This window comes from Diabrotica undecimpunctata, unplaced genomic scaffold, assembly GCF_040954645.1.
Source record: "Diabrotica undecimpunctata isolate CICGRU unplaced genomic scaffold, icDiaUnde3 ctg00001861.1, whole genome shotgun sequence".
NCBI classification, from domain to species: domain Eukaryota; kingdom Metazoa; phylum Arthropoda; class Insecta; order Coleoptera; family Chrysomelidae; genus Diabrotica; species Diabrotica undecimpunctata.
The window spans coordinates 1-13,027 of NW_027312851.1; the positions used below are offsets into that span (position 1 = coordinate 1).

A 13,027-nucleotide genomic window follows, 5' to 3' on the forward strand; every position below is an offset into this window, starting at 1 on the left:
GCGCTATCTCTGAGTGTATTTGGTTTGATAATTTTTTAGTTTTTACTGCTGTTTGAACGTACCCATAGGAATGTTATGTTTTGCCACGTGGTTCATCATTGTATATGCATATTTTTATTTGAGCTATATTGGCACTTATTTGACCTTTGACACTAAAAATCGGGGAACTTTTTGATCTGCAGCCTGGAGCGAGAATACAACCTAGACATATGTTTTGTTTTCACAAATGAAAAGCAAACAACCACTGACACCTTCACGTACAGTAACTCTCAAGATTTTCCACATAGCCAACATAAACCAGTTGTAATAGAAGTTGGCATCAAAATAACCAACAATATCATTATTTCCTGGACCTAGGAGGAACTTTCGAAAAGCAGGACTGGGCGACTTTTACTGGGAGATTGGACAAATGTCAGGGGTGGATAACTCCAATACGTGCAAACTACATGTGATTTGTTGGCGCGGTTATCTCATACAACGAAGAAAACTATACTCAGAGGATATCGTAAAGAGTATGTCCCAGGATGGGATGTAAAATGTGAGAAATTGTATGAAGAATACTATGAAAGCCAAGACCGAGAAATTGCCGACGAACTACTGCACAGTTTGGACGACAAAAATGGATGGAAGCTGTGGAAAAATTAGACTAGTAGATCAAGCAGGAAAGCATGGTTTACTTAGAAACTTGGTAGTAGAGACAAAGTACCAATAGCTCCCAACAGAGTAGCCTCCCATATTGTAGCAACCTCAAGAGCACCTAGGAGATCGTGACCACACAACCAAAGTGAAACAAGAACTAAAAATACTAAAGATTGCATGCCCACCTACATCTGAATACTCTGACGGATTTACTCATAAGAATTATTTCAGCAATATCAGAAATTAAATCTAGAAAGGCACCCGGCCCCGATAAAATTCATCCAGAATTTTTACTCCACTGTGCCAAATATGCTAGGAAGTGGCTGGCTGATTTGTATACAGATATGTTAAAATCAGAGAAAAATCCCCCATTGAAACGCTTAATCTACAACAGAATTAGTAGAAACATATTTGAATTGATTCCTATTGAGCAAGCAGGGTTCAGACCTAACCGCAGCTGCACATATCAGATCCTGTCCTTCACAACATATATTGAAGCAGGTTTTCAAAGAAAGCAAAAACATCCGATCCGTTGCTTTCATTGACCTATCAGCTGCATACGATACTGTCTGGAGACAAGGACTAAGTGTCCAAATAAAGCTCAGCAATGGTGATCTATTTTGGCACTCTTACTGTTTAATTTTATACATTCGTTACCTACCTGGGACAACTTCGGAGAAATTTGGCTACGCTTGACGACTGGCCATTGCAGCAAGACATAATAACATGGATATTACAGAAACAATACTAACGGATGACGTTGCCGTTATGGGAGAATACTTTCGCAAATGGAGGCTGTGGCCCAATGCAACGAAAACCTAAGTGTGCTGTTTCCATCGGAATAAATGTCCAAGCCAACAAAAAACTATCCGTTCACTTTGAAAGCAGACTGCTCACTGATAACTCAACCACCCAACATATCCTGGAGTGACGCTGGACAGAACTTTAAGTTTTAAAGAACACCTACAAATAACGGCAGCAAAACTGAATACGCGAAATAATATAGTCCCAAAAGCTATGTTTCACTACATGGGGGTCCTCAGCCTCCGTACTCAGATCATCCTCCCACTGTACTTCTGTACTCGTCAGCCGAATAAATCCTACCCCGTATGGCTCAATAGCAAACACACGAGGAATATATTAACACCCAATTAAACCAGACAATAGCAATGATCTTAGGTTACAATTATACGCACAACGAACTATTGGCTTACCATTCTAAATCACATAACACCGCCGAAAAATAGGAAGAAGTCATTCTCTTCTCAGAGAATATAGAAAAATCGAGGCTTACCATCAACTACCCCATCTACCATTGATAAGCTTGATATCGCTTGGCTAGGTGGGTGACAGAGGTAACTATCTTTGAAAATAGTTGCAGCAGCTACACCATTGCTACTTTTGAAGGCATCAGTAAAAATTAGTTTCAAATCAGGATATCTGGAGATGGTAGAACTAGAATTGTTGTTTTATTTCAGAATGATTATGTAAATGTTTGTAATATTTGAGTAAGGTAAAATCTACTTTTGGTATTTGTACTTTCCAGAAAGGAGACTGATATCTGTTTGTAGAAATGGCTCTCAATTTTATGTATAATCGTATTCAAATCGATTTATGTTCATTTAAAGGTAAGTTTCTATGGAAGTAATTTGAGTACAGATTAGGAAAGTTTTTCCTTATTAATCTTATTATGGAGTTTTCATTTGCGCTAAGTTATTAAGAAGCACCAAAGAAGCTAAAGTACCAAATTTGTTACATAAATCATATCGTCCACAAGTTTATATCTGATAAAAAAATTGTGTACAACCTGAATCTAAAACAAAAAATCCTCATTAAAATCTGATGGTGTACCTAATAGTTCATTGCGGTGTATCAGTCTCTCCATTTTGCACTAATTTTTCCACCACTAATACCCCACGGGATAATTTCTGGTTTTTATTCAGCTTCATGAATGTAATGTATCGCAATAAAACGTATTTCTTCTATTTGTATTAGCATTTCTATAAACTCAACGTCTACTGGAACTACTACTTCATTTTACCGCATTTTAAAGCATTTAATTACTACTGATTTTGTAAAGCCCGCTTCATTGCTCATATTGGGTGGTTTGTTTTTATGAAATGTCTTCAGGCTCTTCATCCAATAATCTAAAACACTGAGTTAACTATAGATTTAAAAAAATCTATAGTTACCTCTATTCATCTATCTTACTAAGTACACCTTGGAGATATCTTATAATAATTCTATAATTCTGTCAAAATTCATAAAATGCTCTTCCAGTTTTTGATCTCTATTAACATTTTAAACTAACAACAGCTTCTTTTTTAATGTAAGCTTGGTGAATATATTTTTTCTTTCAAAAAAGTCTTCTGAGTGTTTTCAACATGGTCTATAGTAGTATTGGCAAGTATGATAATGTCTAAATGCACATCTGTAACAAATTGAACTATAATCAACTTACTTTTGCATCTACATCTGTAAAAAATTTTTCTTTGTTTGGTCTAAACTTTCAATCACTGATAATACTTTCTTTTCATTATATAAGGTCTTAAACTCTAAATTTACACGTGTTGAAATTCTATCCTGTGAGAACGGGAGAGTATTGACCTTGCAAACATCTTGAACGTAATCACTTTTGCTTGATGTTTACTCTAGCTATTTATCAAAGAGTCAACTGGGCCCATAACCTGTTCAATATTTAGTTTAGAATATGGTTTAAATACTGATGGATAACTTCTTTTACTAGAATCAACATGCTACATTTTTATCTGCATTTTGATCGAGTGACGAATTATGAAGTTCTTCGGTAAATGTTCATGATAAGCGAAATAATAATAGGTATGGTATACTTCAATTGGATATTGAAGAAACAGTGTTTAGGTACGAGAGTATTTCCTGGCTCCATAACCTATGAACTTGGTTCAATATGACGACTTACACAATTCACTTTTAATGTAAAACAAATTCTTTGTTTCAAGCCTTAGCTCATTTGTGCAATATAACCAAGCATACCCATCTTGTATAATCTAAAATGATTTAAATAAAGATGCTATTGAGTTGCTTTAGCTTTCAAAGAATGGTTGCCTTTTGTATCTATTTTACTGTGAAGAAATAGTTCTATTGAAAATCACATCTTTTGGGTAACTGTTATTGGTAAACAAATCAGGAAGATAACCATTGCTACCGTTGAATTTCTGAATTTTTGTAGCAAGCTAAAATAATTTAATTTCCTTTTGCTATGATCAGTATCTATAAACGGTTAACTATATATGTCATAAATGACTATTTGTGAAATAAAACTATATTTATATTTACTTTTTACAGATGACTGACAAAGATCTCGAGAAACCAACTACGGATCTAAACGCATTAAAAATTGATGAAAACAAAGAATCACCGGGCGCTTCCCCTACGCCTGGAAGCAATTCATCGCTACTTACATTCGAATCAAACTTCAAGAATTTTGCGAAATTCGGAGACCCAAAATCGGACGGCTAAACAGATAACTTTAACGAACAGCGACAAATGGATGAAACAAGCTAAGATTAAACGATGGAAAGACTGATTACGACAACGGATACTGGTATTCATTTTAAAAAACTTTAAATCACAAAAAGTTGGAATAGTACAGTACAAACAATTTCTGGAAGATTTGGCTAAAGCTAAAAGTGTGGAGGTGGATGAAATAAAAAACAAGCTGGTTAGATTGTGGGACCACCAGCAACTCATGGTGCTGTAAGTAAATAAGTTTTTTATTAATAAAATTATAACATTTATCACTGATACAGGTATCAAATAACTGCTTTTCATAAATTTGGTGATAAAAAATATGTTATAAACAAAATATCCAACAGATTTGCTTATAAATGAGAGCTCGGGAAACTTAAAAACTATATACAGGGTGAGTCATAACAATTGGGACATAGACTAAGGACAGGTTATTTGGACCAAAATAGGCTATTGGGCAAATATAATTATACCTTAATAAAATGTTGCTGAGAAAAAGATACAGGGTGTTAAAGTTAATTTTTGTTTTTGGTTTTTTACTAATAGTTTCACTGTATATTATAAATTGCTATCAAAATTGGCACAGAGGCATAATCTTAGACAAGAAATAGTATTTTATTTAACAATTCCACTATCAAATACCAAACTAGAAACAAAGTTGCAACTAACGTAAGGTTTCCGTTTTGACGATAAATCAAAACTAAACACACTTATACTTAAAAGAACTCACATAAAAGTCAAACTAAATGTTCTACATGGTCTCCTCCGATTTCTATAGGCCTTTTCTAATTACTTTTTATAAAGGATTTTCGGACGTTACAAAAAATATTATTCTGTCCCCTTATAAGATTAGCTGCATTTTGAATGTATCTCCAAAGTTCGTCTCGTGTATTAAATTTCATTGGCATAAACTAAGGAATGTCCCCAAAAATAAAAATCTAGCGGGTTGTACTCAGGACTTCTTGGTCGCTATTGTAAATCACTGCCAACTAGCCAATCATCGTTGAGAAATACGTACATTAAGATGATTTTCTAACAGCTAATGAAAAATGAGGTGGCGCTCCATCCTGCATAAACCACATTTTTCTTCTTACAACCAGTGACAGATCATCTAAAATATCACTAAGAGTATTTTCCAAAAAGAATAAATAAGATTCTCCATTTAAATTCGGAGGAAGAACATAAGGCCCTAGTGGTTGGTCGCCTATAATGCCACACCAAATATTCAATTTAAACTCATGCTGAAAATGTTTAGCTTTAATAGCATGCGGGTTTTCTTCTTCCCAATAATGACTATTTCGCCAAATTAAAACCCCTCGTCTGGTAAAAGTTGCTTCGTCGGTGAACATTATATTCTTAATAAAGTGTCTGTCATTGCGATGTTTTATTCAGAATACGTTGGAAAAACTGTAACCGTCGTGTGGAAGATCTGTTGGAAGTAAATTTTTGAACAGGAGTGAAAGTGATAAGGATGGAGGTTCTCTTTTTTTAGAATTCTAACTAATAGACGGACTGACTTACTCCTGTTGCTGCTGATCGATGTCGTGAATCTTATTTCAGGATTTTCATCTACTCGAACCAAAAGTTCATCTTCTTGATTAGGTGTGATTTTGTTATCGGTCGACCACCCCGAATTTTAGTGTGAAATGGCCCAGTTTCACATAAACTACTACGATATTATCTTGCAAAAGTTTTGTGATTTGGTTGCCTTCTGTTTGCGTATAACATTCCATACCTTCTGGCTGCCGAGCGACCGCAAAAATTTTCTTGTGCGTATACGCAAATCATATCTCGCATTTCTTCATTAGTAAAATGATTGTGACGAGGCATTTCAATCAAAAATGTAATGATTACTTTTAAAAAATGCAACATTGCACTACACTGTCAACATCAAAAATAAATTTACTCTGAACAAAATGATATTTAACCAACACACTTTACTTGACAGTCCAAAGCATACTTTTCATAAATGAAATAATATTTGAAATCCTTTTTTAAGACTCTAAGCAGTTCGACTGCGTTTTTATCGAAAACGGTTGAAATTATCATGTTTAAACAAGAGTACCAATTTTACGTAAAAATGTTGTTTATGTCATATTTTCTAATAAAAATTACTAAAAATGTTTCATCAGAAAAAGTTTAGACTCAATTTGATCATTAGGAATGATCCACGTGGCGCCCTCTATGACAAAACGTAAATTGTAACTAAAATACTATTTCTTGTCTAAGATTATGCCTCTGTGCCAATTTTGATAGCAATTTATAAATATACAGGGAAACTATTAGCAAAAAACGAAAAACAAAAATTAACTTTAACACCCTGTATCTTTTTTCTCAGCAACATTTTATTAAGGCATATTTGGCCTAATAGCCATATTTTGGTCCAAATACCTGTCCTTAGTCTATGCCACAATAGTTATGACTCACCCTGTATTATTAAATGTTTCTCATATTTGCTAGAGGAAAAACTGTGCTGTCTATCTGATAATAAATTGTGTATTGTGCTGAAAAACTTCTATCTACTTCACATGAAGTTAAAGAGCAAACTTAAAATATTGTATAATTATGGGTTCTACAATATATTTATTTGAATTATATTTTGTTATCCCTCATTTTTCTTTACTACTACTGCGCCAGAATTTTTGATACACTTGTTGGTTTCCCCAAGGTGTTCAATTCATTTAATGAATTGATAATTTACAATACTTTGGTCTAATGAAATGTTTTCGCTTTTCTATTCTAGTAATTGATTCTGCAATATTTACAAAATTGGTTTTGATATGTGCCAAATTACTTTTTAATAACGGTTTTTTTAAAACGTCCACACATTTTTTATAGCACCTGCGCTATCTACATCGAAGCTACAAATGACGTCTCTAATTCTCTCAAAATATCGGTTATGAAATTTACTGAATTTAACCATGTTCACCATCTAGTTATCACAGGTTCAGCTGGTAAAGGTACATTAGGTAAACCGGTAAACGATCTTTATACGACTGTAACTCGCAAGAGGCTTTTAAAAATATTTTTATATATTTGATACAAGGGTATTGGACCAATGAAAACTCTGTCCATTGCAGTTTCTGCTGCTATACAGGGTAACGGGTATCAAATTCGGAAAAAATATTTTTTAAATGCTGTCATCTTTGATCATCTATGGCACAGCATCACTTAACAATAACATAAAATTTTTTAGTTTGTATCGGTTGAGGTAATAAAAAGTTACTCAGAACATTCATTTACAAATTTTCAAATAGTTACATTGTTCGTTTTTTGCAAATCCTTAACGGAATCTAATATACCGGTGCTACAACTCCCTCCCGTTTAAACTTCCTATAACCAAATTTGCAATATACCGTCCTTTATCATCAGTCGTCCCATCAACAGATATCCATATTTGGATTATTCCCAATTGCAGTTATAGTCCACTTCAACGGTAAATTGCATGCTGGAATCTACATATTTTTTCGTAGAATCGTAGCAGAAGGAACTTGTACAACATCATTATTGCAGTACTTTTTTAAAAATTGTTGGAATAATGGATTATCTAATTTTGCAATTGGAATATTACTAACCAATCAGCAAACTACAGGGATCCTTATTAAAAATTTGTTAGTAAGAAACTTTCGATATATTTGTAGTTATGAGCTGCTGAACCCAATCTTTGATACTTATGTGCACGAGATTTATGCGTTGCAGTGCCCTAGAGTTGATTACTTGAAACTTATTTTCACATACAATCTGAAAATTGGAAATAAAAAAGTTAACCAATAAACTTGTAGTACTTTGTCACTTTAAAGTTAATATCATCGAGTTAGAAATCTATGGAGAGGGCATCACGTGACTAAAAACGACCTCACTTCGGCCAAATTGGTTAAGATTGTTTTGACACTTTTGACAGATCGTATATGTTTGTTTACGTTTGTTGTTTTTCGAATATTTTTTAGTTTATAATACTTTTATAGAAACTGTAATAATATATTGTGATAGCGCATAATAATGGTTTCTTGTTCTCAAACGTAGTTGCAGTAGCAGAAGCAATGTTTACTAAAAAATCTTCAGGAATAACGTTCTACAGGTTAGTATACAAATAAGTAAACAAAGTAATGGCCCGTACTTCAAAAAAATAAATTAATAGTATATGACTATTAATTTATCTTTATGTATAATATATCGTGTTTTTAGTGTTTTACACCGCGGATAAATAAATCATAGTTTATTAAAAATGTATTTGCACTTTTTTAGATTATGATTAAATTCTTCTGAATAACTAGTCTTATTTTTTATAGTGTTTTAATATTATTGAGTCCGGCCATGATCCTACCGCCATATTGTATCATCGTTAGCCACGCCTACCTACGCCGTTTATATACCGTTTATATACGCCTAACCTATACGTTAATATTGTTACGTAAAAATATGAGTCATAGTTTTAAACCTGTAAACATGTTTTTATTCACATGTTTAAGTTTAGATTTTAACGAGTGGCTTCTATTTACCATGAAGGGAACCATCCAGAAAACGGTCGAAACGATGTGAAAATTTATACAACAATTTAACCAACAGTTAAATAAATATCATTTCATTATACTCATACGCGCTATCTCAGAGTTCATAGCTTCTCCATAGATTCTAACTCGATGGTTAATATAATACTTATAATATCCTAATTTAATTGGTTTTCACCTCTATTAAAATTTTATATACAAGATATTAAGACAAAGGGCGATTTCTTTAGTCGATTTTAAACGGACAAAAAACATTAATTAAGCACACTACATGTTACAATTTTATAAAACTGGTTTCCCGAAGTATCTCCTATATCAACTATTTTTTTGAGTATTGATCGTAGAATTTTTCTTCAAAAATTATGAGATTTTAGTAAAACGTCACATTTTTATCATAAAAAAATAACGTATTAATTTATAACGAAAAAGTCAGTGTCGAAACCATGTTTACACCACAGACCACTAATTTGTGGTTTACACCTTTGCTAAAAATAATTTTAAAATCAGTGCATTAAAATAAATAAGTTTTTTATAATAAATGATAGTCCCATTCTAAAACTTACAATTTAACGTAAATAGTTATTTAACCAACAAGTGTATTAATAAGGGCGATTAACAATTGAGATATTTTAACGCGTGAGCGAAGCGAGCGCGGTAATGTTCGAGATTGTTAATCGCCATTTTAATTCACGAGTTCGTTATAAAACTTTTCCGTCGACCGTACTTTTCAGAAATAAAGATATCTTAGTTTAAATATTTATTTACTTAACGATAAACAACATTTTTTTCAGTTTTCATTGACTTTATTCAAAGTTTCCTTAGTGTTAGTTTTATTATAGTAAACATTAATATTCAAAATTGTACAATTACTGAAATTAAAGGAAGATATTGATAAATGATTATCTGCTGTATAGCATTTTGACAAATTTATATTTAAGTCTTCTTGGACCTCTGGACAAGAGAAATCAAGAGGCGAATAGAGATAGCGAGACAATCGTTTGTCAAAATGAAAAAGTTCCTATGCAGCCGGGACATAAATATAAACTTAAGAACGAGAATGTTAAGGTTCTATGTTTTCTCCGTTCTGCTGTACGGCATGGAAGCCTGGACACTGAAAAAGATAAACATTAAAAACATTGAGGAATTCGAGATGTGGTGTTACAGGAGAATGTGGAAATTACCATGGACAGAAAGAGTAACAAATCAAGATGTTCTGCTGAAGATGGGGAAGGAATGCGAAGTCATAAAAACCATAAAAACAAAAAAACTGGAATATCTGGGCCACATAATGAGAGGAGAAAAGTACTCTCTGCTTAGACTTATAATCCAAGGAAAAATCTCGGGAAAGAGAAATGTGGGACGTAGGAGGATTTCCTGGTTGCGAAATTTAAGGGAGTGGTATGGGTGCAGTTCAATACTGTTGTTCAGAGCTGCAGCCAACAAAGTGAAGATTGCTGTGATGGTAGCCAACCTCCGATAGGAGACGGTACTGCAAGAAGAAGAAGGACCTCTGTAAATTCTGTGATAGAAGAAGTTAAATTCTAGTGGAGTTAAATTAAACTCTTCGTCAATATCCATCCTTTGATTTTTCAAATACACAGAATTTTAAACAATAAAGTACATAATGACATACAATGACAGATCGTACTAACAGCGGGTACTTCATTTGAAATAATTTTTTAGTGCGAATATAAATAGATATAAATAAATATAAGGTTGAATGCTCGAATAAATGAACTTTGATCAGATAAAAGGCATATATCGAGCACAGTTTAATTTAATCTTGCCCAAGTACTTTCGATCCCTAGATCATCTTCAGGGGCATTTCGTCAATTGCGGCCTATCCGACAAGAACAAAATGTCATAAACATATAAATGTACATCACACTTATTATTATGTACATTTATATGTTTATGGCATTTTGTTCTTGTCGGATAGGCCGCAATTGACGAAATGCCCTGAAGATGATCTAGGGAACCGTGCAAAATATATGGTTGTTATCAATGATTTTGAACTCTGTTTTACTATTAATCCACTTTTTCAGAAGAATTGATTTACTTGACATTTTCAAACACTTTTGATAAACACATAAACACAACTTTACTGAACCAAAGAATACACCAAACTGAACTAACTGTAACTACGGACAGAACGACAATAATTGCATTTTAGCTTTTGCTAATACATATTCTGATAATTTGTTATTTGTTAGGGTTTCGAAAAAAACCATATTTATTTATGATTTATGATTTTATTTAATGCCGGGAACCGGTTTATAGCCTTTCACTGTTCCTATTGTCATATTATGCTAATACCAATAAGGGGTATTTCGCGGGATATTTTTACCTACCTCGCTAAATTGCATTAGATGCGTTCTCAGGTATTTGTCTATATTCTGGCATACCTGAAAATATGCACTTTTAATAAATGCATATGAACTTATAGAATGTATATAAAATATGCAAATAAACACTTTTATATATATATATATATATATATATATATAGTATATATATATATATATAAAAGTGTTTACATTTTGCATATTTCCCTAACGCTACTTATAAACAATGTAAAATCGCTATTTAATTAGTTTTGACCTTAAAAATGACGTTTAATTTTTTGCATATTTTGTTTATTACATATTGTTATCACTAAATTTATCAAAAATAGTTTTTAGATACCTGTATTAAAGAGTGTCACGAAATTTTTTTTTGCAAGTCCAGTTCTCTGGTCTAATATACCGTTAAGTAATTTTTACCAATAACAGTCTCCTTTTTTATTTCAGTCATCTACAACTGCCAAAGCAGCAGCGGCAGTTGATCGACTTACAGACACATCAAAATACACTGGCACACATAAGCAAAGATTCGACGACACGGGCAAAGGCAAGGGCATTGCCGGAAGGAAAGACATGGTTGATTCTTCTGGATATGTCAGCGGTTTTCAACATAAATAAAATATATCACTGTCTTTCTAATCACTAAAATTTTTCGAATTGTATTCGGGAAAAAAGTTAAGATGGTAAAGAGTGTTTAAGCTGATTTTTAAGGGTATGATAGTTAATATTTTTATAGTCAGATGGAAATATTTCAATACGAGTTTGCATTATTTTAAATCTTGGCATATTTTTAACGTAAATATATTAAACGATAGTTGTGAGTTTTCTTTTATGATATTTTAACGTAACAGAAAGGTTAAACTTTAGCTACTTTCATACATACCTAATTCCTCCCAACATTAAGGGAACTTAACCTATATGATTCAGCAGTTTTCAATCTTATTTTGATAGAAATTTAACGTCGTTGCAATAGGCTCGTTTTGACACGAACATATTGTACACTAACCCACCAAATGATTCTTCAAATCGAGAAACAAGGGACAACAAAATCATAAGATAGTCTCTGAAAAACCCATTGTTGGATCTCAAGCAGTGTAAATCCAGTTTGCTGTGACTCTCTTAATGTCATTCCTTCACATTGGAAGTCTACTTATTCCTATCTCTATGTTCAAAACGATTATATAGCTAATCGTCAAAGAAAAAAATTCTGCACGATTATTATCATAAACATTTCAGTAACAATTTTTTAAATTTCTAAACCTTTTAAGTGCCATACCATAGGTTATAATATTTCCGCCATAAATTTGAGCGATCACTAGTTAATATCAGTTACTCTGATGTGTTTAGAAATAAAAAGCTCGTCAGAGCATCTATTTCACAATCAGCGAGATTATTAATCGACAATCGACACAGGCGTTTTAAGTATTATTTACAAAAAAATATGAACATTACTTCTTCTTTAAGTGCCATCTCCGCGACGAAGGTTGGCAATCATCATGTCTATTCTGACCTTCGAGGCAGCTGCTCTGAACAATTGCCTTGAGCTGCAACCAAACCACTCTCTCAGGTTCTTCAAACAGGAAACGCGTCTTCTTCCTACGCTTCTCCTACCCTCTACTTTTCCTTGAATTATAAGTATCAAGATGGTGTATCTTTCGCCTCTCATCACATGTCCGAGATATTGCAATTTCCTTTCTTTTATTGTATTTTCCATTTCCCTCTCTCTGTCGGAGAGAGGGAATTCTCTATTCTCCGTAACACTTCTGTATTCGTGATTCTATCTACCCATGGAATCCTTAACAACCTTCTAAATGTCCACATTTCAAACGCGTTAAGTCGATTTATTTTATTCCGGTTTAATGTCCATGATTCAGCTCCATAGTAGAGTACACTGTGTACATAGCATTTAACTAGCCTTATTCTGAGGCCTTATTCCAATAAAATCTTTTTCATTTTCACGAAGTTGGCACGTACTTTTCACGTGCATGAACATTACACAGTGCTGCAATTTAAAAAAAAATATGATGACTG

The 13,027-nt window shown here is 33.0% G+C and overlaps 1 pseudogene; it reads left to right on the forward strand.

Annotated features, from left to right (window-relative positions):
• Positions 1-3,963: 3,963 nt before the first annotated feature.
• Positions 3,964-11,817, forward strand: LOC140431744 (tubulin polymerization-promoting protein homolog; annotated as a pseudogene).
• Positions 11,818-13,027: the final 1,210 nt, after the last annotated feature.